Source organism: Aulonocara sp. 'chitande type north' Nkhata Bay, unplaced genomic scaffold, assembly GCF_057382095.1.
Source record: "Aulonocara sp. 'chitande type north' Nkhata Bay isolate Kocher_YH1m ecotype deep benthic unplaced genomic scaffold, A_spYH_male_GT1.1 unmapped_scaffold_23, whole genome shotgun sequence".
In the NCBI taxonomy this organism is placed as follows: domain Eukaryota; kingdom Metazoa; phylum Chordata; class Actinopteri; order Cichliformes; family Cichlidae; genus Aulonocara; species Aulonocara sp. 'chitande type north' Nkhata Bay.
Window position 1 is genome coordinate 1,153,069 of NW_028234355.1, and position 10,099 is coordinate 1,163,167.

Here is a 10,099-nt window from a genome sequence, read left to right on the forward strand (position 1 = left end):
GCAATGTGGAGGCGACACGCAAACTGCCACAGGCCAGGTTGTTGTACAGGTTAGAGAACTTCATCTCGATAGCTCTGTCAAGTCACTTCCACCAAGAACAGTCAGATGGTCATGCAAGGGATCACGCGGGATCATGCGTCATGCATGCTCAGCCTGGCATCAGGATGCTTCAGTCAGTTGCAGCAGGGTGGCAGTGATGACAGTATAAGGCATAGGTGTCAAACTCTGGCCCGCGGGCCAAATTTGGCCCGCAGCCTAATTACATTTGGCCCGCAAAGCCATACCAAATTATTATTAGAGCTGGCCTACTGGTATTATACAACTAATATACATATTGTTTAGTATTAAACTTTGCTTGTTCCATATTCAGTTTTTCAGCAAAACTTGTTTGAGTCCATAAGAAGAGATTCATTCTTAAATCTGGAGGAAGATTTTTTTTTCAATAAATATTAATGTTAGCCCGCGACCTTGTTCCAGTTTTGAATTTTGGCCCACTGTGTATTTGAGTTTGACACCCCTGGTATAAGGCATACACCAGAGAAGTCATTCCTTTGTCACTATCAGTGGCTTCATCCACCTGCAGAGGAAAGCAGCTACCATGCACCTTATCATTAAGCACTCGATAGGCAACTTTACAGGGGTAGAGCACAGACGCAGTTTTAGCAGAGACACTGTTGAGCACGACGGTTTAGAAGTGTGTGTCTGAAAAAGCCCTCTGACTTGTCTTTGTGCTCTGGATGTTTGGCGTCTTAGCTTGTTAAGCTTTAAACTGTCACAAACTTGCACTTTAAGACAGACACGCTGCGGCCTCTCCTCATCACCCACCGCTGCGCAGGTATGCTTCATCTTATCTTCTTTGGTTTGGAAACTGTAAGAAACTCCATTCCGGGTTTCTCTGAGGCGTGGGCTTTCATCATCAGAGTTCATCCTCCTATAACAATTAAAATATTCTCAAGCATGATCAACGGTTAATTACGGCACCGGCCGGAGTACCGGGAGCAGTTTGGAAGAACAAAAAGACGCGGAGACTGTTCTAAATTGTCATCCCAAACTAACTCAAAGTTTATTCTTTGTGCAGCAGTTTTTATAGGCAGAAGGGTTTGTGTGTCAACAAGTTTCAAGTTACAACCATATAAGGAAGTTCCCCCTAGCTCTGAAAGGGGCCTTCTATAATCTCAACATACCTTTGAAAGGTCCGTTAAACACTAGACAGTTAGAATCCTTTAGTGATATAAGTTTGCACATGGTAGAATACTGCATGTAGTTATTTGCATTAGGAAATGTTTAACCATGTATACCCAGAGGCACATAATCAATTGTGTGTGATCCTTAGCAGGCTGCAAGCCTGGTGTGCACTCCAGGAATGCACCCCCACGTCCTGGGAGCATGAGAGCTTGCACCCCGTCCTATTGTTCCACGGCAGGATCAAGCAGCTATGCCTGTTCCAGTTTAAGTGCCTTCTTTACATATAGATGAACTGTTGGATTTTCCAGACCAGCAGGCCAAGGGAAGTCGCCCATGGGGTCACAGCAAGAGGAGATGAGGTTCAAACAAAGGGCATTGCAGAAACAGGGTCCTTTGTATAACATCATCAAAAACAATATCCTGTAAATGCTACCATGTAGAGCTGGGCGATATGAGATTTTTTCATATCACGATATGTTTTTTTCATTTCAGGCGATAACGATATCTATCACGATATAAGCCAAATAACTATATTTGTAAGATTTAAATGTGCCGTTGCTCACAAGTAAAATGTGAAATAATCAGCAGCTTGTTTTTATTTAAATATTTATTTCCCATAATAAGTTCAACAGGGTAGATGTACTTAAGGAACATGAGACTTTTTCAGATAAATAAAGGCAAATATTGCAAACTACACAAAAGGCAGCCGCTGAAGCGTTTAAGTTTCAAAATAGAACAAACGAAACAGACTAAATTGTCAATTCCACTTAGAAACAAAATATTAATTCTAAAAATAAATCTTAGTTTGTTTTACAGAAGAACAGACAAAACTGACAAACTTTTGTCAATATCAAATAAACTGAGAACTAAAAGGAAATTCTCAATCTCTCCTTGTTGTATAGCTGAGCTTTTCAAACAGTTTTGTGCGGTCAGCTGAGCGCACCATCCGCTCCGAGCTCCCTGACCTGCACTCAATCTACAGCAGGCGGTGCTGGACCAAGGCCAGGAAGATCGTGAAGGACCTCAGCCATCCCAACAACGGACTGTTCTCTCTGTTGAGGTCAGGAAAGCGATTCCGCTCCCTGAAGACCAACACAGAGAGACTGAGGAGGAGCTTCTTCCCGCAGGCGATACGGTCTCTCAATCACACCACCACACAGTCCTGACCCACACATACAGTTCTTACACACACACTGGACTTTCTGGACTTTGGTTTTGCACAACACTGGTCACTATATTCTTCATTTCCGGTTAATACTTGTACAGCTGCTGTTAGTGTGTATATATTTATTTATATTTAGATTTCTTCATACATTCTTATATAGTTCTATATTGTGTATTTTGTTGTACAGTTATTTTATTTTCAACTTTAATTTATATATTTATCTTTATCTTATTCTTCCCAGTTAAATTTACCCTTCATTCTAATTTGTGTTGTACAGTTATTTCATTTTTAACCTTAATTTATATTTTATTCCTTCCTAGTTAAATTTACCCTTTTTAATTTTTCATATTTATTTCCTATCTTATTCATAGCCTTTTCCTTTTTTGTTCTCTTTAGGTCACGAGCAGTTGTCCAAGCATTTCACTACATATCGTACTGTGTATGACTGTGTACGTGACAAATAAAATTTGAATTTGAAATTTGAATTTGAGTTTTAACAGTTACTTTAGTCTGACAAAAGCCGAATGACGAATTAGCGCTTCCAGTCAGAGACTGAGGCTACGTCCACACGTACACGGGTATTTTTGAAAACGGAGATTTTCCGTTTTCGTTTTAAAAAATAATCCCGTCCACACATAAAGGCAGAAATGAAGAAAAACGCTGCTATGAACATGCCAAAGCAGCAGGTGGCGCTAGATTCCTAACTGTGCAGAAATGTTGGCCAATCAGAAGTCTAGAAGCCTCGGTGGGAAAAAGTAAACAAAGCTGCGGCATAGAAGCAGAACCGAGTCGTATGTGTGGAGGGACAGTAACTGTGTGTATATGTAAGCATTTAAACACTGCAGAGAGTAGAATTAACAGTATTGTAGAAATTCATTTCACCGAAACAATAACGTGGCGCACAGTGTGACGCATGCACCAGTTTATTGTATTTCCAGACTTGCTTTCGGCACAATTTACAGTGCACGCTGCTCTGTTTTTTGTCAGACTTGAAATAGCCGAAATACCTTCACACTACGGAACTTCTATGGCTCTTCCGTTCGACAATCTCTCCGGCATTGGAACCATCATCTGTTTTCTCTTCGGTCACGCTCGGTTGATTTTTCTAGTCGGCACACTCATTTCCTCCATTACGCGCTGGCTGCTTCCCAAACAAACACGTGCGGCTTGGCACTTGTGCTGAACAAGTCACGCGACGTGACGCTGCGGCTGTGATTGGTTCGGCTCTGCGCTACTTAGTTTGGATTGGCTGACCTTTTTTAAAAAAAATTTTTTAATTTTTTTATTTTAAGAGGACAAGAGCGGCGAGGTCTATCGCGATAGCTTAATTTCTCTATCGAGTAAAAGTTATATCGCGATACATATCGTTATCGTTCTATCGCCCAGCTCTACTACCATGGTATCAAAATATCACAACAGAAACATATTTGGTGATGCTTCATCATCTGCTTTGTGTTTGTGTGCGAGCCCCGTCAAAAGCCTGTGCATTATGCTGGCAGCGTCCAAGATGCAGCTTCTGGTTTTTTTTCTGCATTAACATCTCGGGTTGCATTTCATTTTCTTAGTACTTATTTTAATATCTTTAGTTTTTTGTATTTTGGTCTTACTGTAATTTACCTGCTGTGGGCTCAGAGTTATTTTCCCTGATTTTATTTCATATAAACGTGTTTTTCAACCAAACGGTGAGGACTTACCTTCTTCCTTCAACTTCAGAATAGTTGCATGAAGTATACAGGGCAGGAGGTGACGGGCCAGGTCTGCAGGTTTCTGCATCGCCATGTAGTGCAGAACCTAAAGACAAACCCCCAAAAAGTTTAGTCTTCCTGGCTTCTGTTTTCTTTTTGCTCTTTCAGATCAACAGAATATTTTTGCACAGCCAACAGGCTGCCTCTGAAGAAGACTCCAGATAAACGGTGACCTTTCTCTATGATGGTTATTCACAGAGGGACCGGTCATACCCAGATCTTTAAATCTGTCATAAGACTATCAGTGAGCATTATTTTTAACTTTCTCTTTTTGGATAAACAATGTCTTTAAAAGACAGGCAACATTTTCAGTGATGGTGCAAACTGGAGCTCCGAGCTCTGCTTTCATATGTGCAGGAAGAACATGCAAACGCTTGGCAGGGACCTGCCCGGGTCCAAATCCAGGACCCTCTTTGGGTGAGGAAACAACTAACCCCAGTTACTGTTTGTCCCTTTCCCATAAAGCCGACCGGATCATTAATAGAAGCTGGTTTAAAGTTGTTCTTCATTTAACACCATCACACCACAGAGAGCTGCTGTGTGTCAGTTAAACATCGTGTGTGACAGCATCAGATCCTTTTTCATCAACATGTGAAAATGCTTCAACATACATGAGCCAAAACGGTCCCATGGCAGAAGCTGATCCTGAAAATCAGCAGAAACATTCATGAAAACACTTTGTGATCCACTTAGTAAACACGTTTGGCTTAAAAACACGCATGCGGCAAAACGAACGACCTGCTTCAGACCTTCTCGGCCTCCTTGGTGTCATCAAAAAGTCTTTTTTTGCGTCGTGCAGGTGTGACCCTGGCAGTCTCCCAAGCCTCCACCCACATGTTGCCTGGGATCTTCATCCTGGGACTGAGTGTCCCCGTCACCATCGTGTTGCCCTTCTCATCGACCACTTCCTCTTCTACGTAATCCCGAGGTGAATACCAGCGCACAAAATCCTCCAGGACACAGCCGGGGTTGACTGCCTGTGGACAGAGACACAAACTCGTACTTTAAATGAAGTAATGTGTAAATATATTCACTGACACCTCATGCTGGCACTGACGACTGTAACAGGGCCCACTCACGACACCACTGCATTCATGGACCCAAGCACACCAGGTTGTCACTGAACATAAAATGTCATTTAGGCATCAAAACGATTTCCTTCTGTTCAGGACTGGAAGTAAATACGTGTGATCTGGCAACAAAAATGTTTTACTTTTTTGTGTAAGAGTAAATCTGAAAATCTATGAATAACAAATCAATTGTATTTTAGTTTTAAAACCAGTTCAGACTGAATAAAGAGCTCGTCCACACTGGATCAGAAACATAGAGACATGGTGGGAATAACCAACACTGTAGATTCAGGGCAGCTGCAGCATGACTTACACTGTGTGCTGGTCATTATCACTGCATTACTGCCTCAGGTCTGCAGGTCTCTGCAAAGACAAGGTTCAAATAACCTCTGAAGATGATTTATAAAACTGCAATGAGCTGTTTGAAAACTGATGACCACGTGATCGTCTGGTGATCAGAGGTTTCTGCACTCACGTAGCTTCTCCCAGCATGACTGCATCCATCATGCCACACGTGTCAGTGACAGAGTCACAGCTTTCCACAGCGTAGGCTGATCAACAGTCCTCTTATTTCACACTAGTTTACTTGTAATAGCCTACATGACATTTTTTATTAAACATTTATTTATTGACTGTCTGTCCATGGTGTTACTGTGTCTGCTTGTGAGTCTGTCTGTTGAGTTCAGTGTCTTGTCTGGTTCTTTGTGTCTGTAAGTTTCCTGTTATATTCTGAAGGTCTTTGTCTCATGTGAGTGTGGTCAGTTTACGTTTCCCCTGTCTCGTCAGCTCTGATTTGTCCCAGGTGTGTTCCCCTCCTGTCTCCCATCCCTTGGTTACTGCTGTGTGTATTTAAGCCCTGTGTGTTCTCTTGCCTGTTGCTAGTTCGTCTGCGTTAATTCCCTGTGTCAACCTGTGTTCCTCCCTGCATATTTCTATGTTCCCGGGTCTCCAGTTAGCGCTTCAGGTTCGTTTTGTTAGTTTTCTACAGTTTAGGTTATGCTTAGTTTCCTACACACCTCCGCCGTTTCTGTTTGTATCTCCATCTTCTCAATAAAACTCTCCTGCATCTCAGCTGCCAGCATCTTGGGTCCTAGTTAAATTCCACACAGCTCACCCCACGAGCCATGATACCTCCTAAGGAATTGTTGACTGCATTAATTAAGTCCACTTTGATGTTTAATTGGCTAACTTAATCTGAAAATACCATCGCAGATTTGTTTGATGTTGAATTCTCCCAATTCTTTGAATCTTTGGGCTGAAGGAGGGACAATACTCGGTGTATCAATGCTCAATCAACAATCATTTATTTCCATATAATTCAACAGTCAGAGCATTACAACGTCCGGACGGGAGAGATGCTACCAGAGGGTCAGGCACATGTCTCAAAATGGTGACGGGTTGCTCAGCTTTTTATAGTCTCTAGTGGCCCCCAGCTAGTCGTAAAAGCCAAAACATCACATTTTTTCTCTGTTACAGCGCCTAAGTTATGACCTCGGCAGTTGTTTCTCTGCTTTCTGTAAGGTGGGGGTGTGGAATGTGGTCTATCTATCTCCCCTGTCTTTAGACACAGAGTCTCCTGCTTACAACCTTCTCTTCATGATTCAACAATTAAGCATGTCAAGAAAACAGTGTAACACATTCCCAGCAGATCAAGGATACAGAGTGATGCACATTTATCTAATGAACTAATATGTGAATATGTTCTGTTAACTCAAAAGTATAATGAGAACTAAACTACATACAGCTCACACACTCTATATTAAAGGGTATAATATGATCTACAGCAGTATTCTAATTCAACTACTTTGATTACATATATAAGGTAACATATAATAACAGAATAATCTAATAATTCCCCCTTTTGATCTCTGAAAGAGATCACTTACAACATGCACTCCAGGGTCGCAAGGTCCAAGTTTTCTTGATCCTGAGGCCCTCTGTCCCCCTTTAACGGGTGGACCATATGTGGGATGACCTCTGTGTTCACGCAGTTCAGATGCAAGCAAAGTTAGATTTACAACCATAACAGCAGTTACAGATGACTCTCCCATCACTCCCCAATTCTCCCACAGCTTTATTTTGGTGCTCCAGTTTTCCACTCCCATTTTAATGCCCCCTTATACCTTTCAAATGTACTTAGACTAGAACCTCTGTCTAAGGAGCTTTTAACCTTTATTTTTATTGCTGCAGCTACCAGTGTCTTCCAGTTGGGTGATTCTCAGCTTCTTTCTTCGACCTCCGGGGTTAGACCACCCTTTAGTCATTGCACAGTTCTGGGGATTATTCTGCCCCGATTTCAAACAAAGATCTGTGTATTTTGGGGTCACCGGCGTGTCCCCCTTTTTGCCAAGAGCCTCTTGAACCTCGTTGGTCTGGTGTTCCTGGTTTTCGCCAACCCCTTCATGGTTATTGCTGTGTTTGTGGGATCCATCTTCTCCAGGAGCCCAAACGTCATGACACTTGACCCCAGTTGCTGTCTCGGCAGTCCCTACATCTGTCCCTGCTGTGAAGGGTCCTCACATCTCCGGGTCCCCGTCTGGTGTCTGTTCCTTTCTCTGCAAGAGACAGAAAACCAAAACACCTCTCTCCCTAGCCTTGATAATCTAATATTGTTATCCATTGTTCTTCTAATGATTCAAATTTGGTTCAAAATATTATGTTCAGGACTTATTCTAATCATAATCTATGTGTGTGTAAAAGAAATCAAAAATTAATGAGTCATCTCTAAGTCTAACCCATTATATGCTTAAGTTTTACCATATTATGTTCAAACTCAACTCCCCCGTTTTGACACACTCCCATGTGTCAATTCATTGGAGCTAGACACTTAAAAGAGAAGGTTGGTGACATCATATCTCAGAAAGTATCAGAAATTCTTCTCTCGAGTACCGTTGCTCCAGCCTTGTCATCCCTGAGGATCTTCGATCCCGAAAATGTCCCTTCTCCTCATGTAATAAAGTCTGTCATCCTTCCATGCCCTGGTAACTGGTCCATCCAGAGCCATATGATCTCAAATATACATACAACAAGCCAAACCACACCCTGGTCACACCAACCCTTTTCTGCCCTGAAGATGTCCAACACCATCTTAGTCTGGACCAGGGTTGTAATAGTTTTGCAATTTTCATCAGTTTTAATCAGTTTTTACCAATTGTTTGCTAGTTTAGTTTAGTTTTTATTTTCTGAAAATCCTTAGTTTCAATTTAGTTTTATTTGTGTTTTGCAAAAAATTAAGTGTAACAAAATCCCAGTTCCATCATATCAGTCAAGCTCTTCTGGTTATCCTTGGGTGTTGAGACTAATAACTATTAACTCTTGCCGCACCGAGTGGTCCTAATTTTCGTTGAAGTGAATTGATAACCTTTTGAAGGCGATTGTTTCACACCTTTATTTAGATGTCCCAGTCCTGTTGTCTCGGGATACATCACGCTGCCTTATCTGGGGTTAGCTGTTTTCTGGGGATGCGGGTTGAGTGGGTGAGCTCTTCAAGGAGGGGGAGTGTGCTCCCCCTGATGAGGTCTTCTAGGTAAGCTAGGTTAACCTTCTTGTGTGGGCTTTTCAAGTGCACTTTAAGGTTAGTGGGACTTTTAGTTTTATAAATGTCCCTCATGACCCCCCTGATGACCCAGTATTTCATTTTTTGCACACTGTAGTACACATTTTAGTTTTTGCTTGTAGCTCGCATACTCTACTTGCCACTCCTCTAATTCCTGATGTTTCTTAGAGAGGGCAACAGTACCTTTAAAATTATATCACATGTGTGGGGGTGTGGCCTTGCCAATTGTTTTGCCCACCTTTTCAAAATGGCTGGCGTGCCCACAAGCACATTTCATGGAAAAAGAAAGGTAAGCTTGATATTTACATTTAAAATGTTTTGTTAAACTCAGATTTTTATTTTATTCTTTTTGCAAGTCCCCCTCCTCGGTGGCGAGAAACTGTTGGTGTGGTCAAGTGGGTGCTCTAGAAACAAACGCTCAGGACAGAACAGTTATCAGTCATGTACTTCCTACAAATTTTGCATATGTTTTATTTCATATTGATCCTCTGAGTGTAATGGTACATTTTAATTTGAATTTATCCAAACTAAACACAATATTTTCTTTATTTACTTTGCTCTTGTTCTTTTTCAGTACCACATCCTATCAAATGTCCCTGTCAATTATATTCTACATCTAATAACTTACTATTTCAAGTGAGAACCTAAATCACGTGGACCAATGTTTATTATTGCATATCTCTATTCTGAATGTGGCCAGTCATTCATAGGTATTGTTCAATTTTGGCGATTTTCCTCTATAAAATTTAATTGACTTTTTACAGTGGCCTGCTATGGTTAATAATAACATATTCCAGTCATGAGTGGTATCAAAAGTCTTCTCCACTGTAGCATTTGGCATTCCCAATAATATAACATGATACCTTACTCAAAACACAGCTAATATAGCACAGTTTTCTTAATGCAAACATCGGTAACTCAAAATCAGCAACCACAGTGTTAAGTCTGCAGTTCATACTTATGTGAAGCTAGAGTCTCCTCCTCCAGTCTCTCTTATCCTCCTGCTCCTGAAAAAACAAAACAAAACAAAGCGAAGCATCCACCCTTCTCTTGTCGGCTGGGTGAATTGTTTATTGGCATTTACGAATCCTAAAGTTGGTGCAGTCATTGTCTCAGTATCAAGTCAGTCAAAACTTTTAGTCGTCAGTCCATCACAGTCCATTCACATGCATACCTCCATACACATTCATACCAGATGTTGCTGATAATGGAGTCTCCCGCGCAACCTATTCGAGCCTTCATCACCAGCAAGATGACGTCATCATTTTAAAGGAAAACAATTCCTGCTCCACATCGAAAGGAGCCAGCTGAGGTGGTTCGGGCATCTGGCAAGGATGCCCCCTGGGCGCCTCCTGGGCGAGGTGTTCCAGGCATGTCC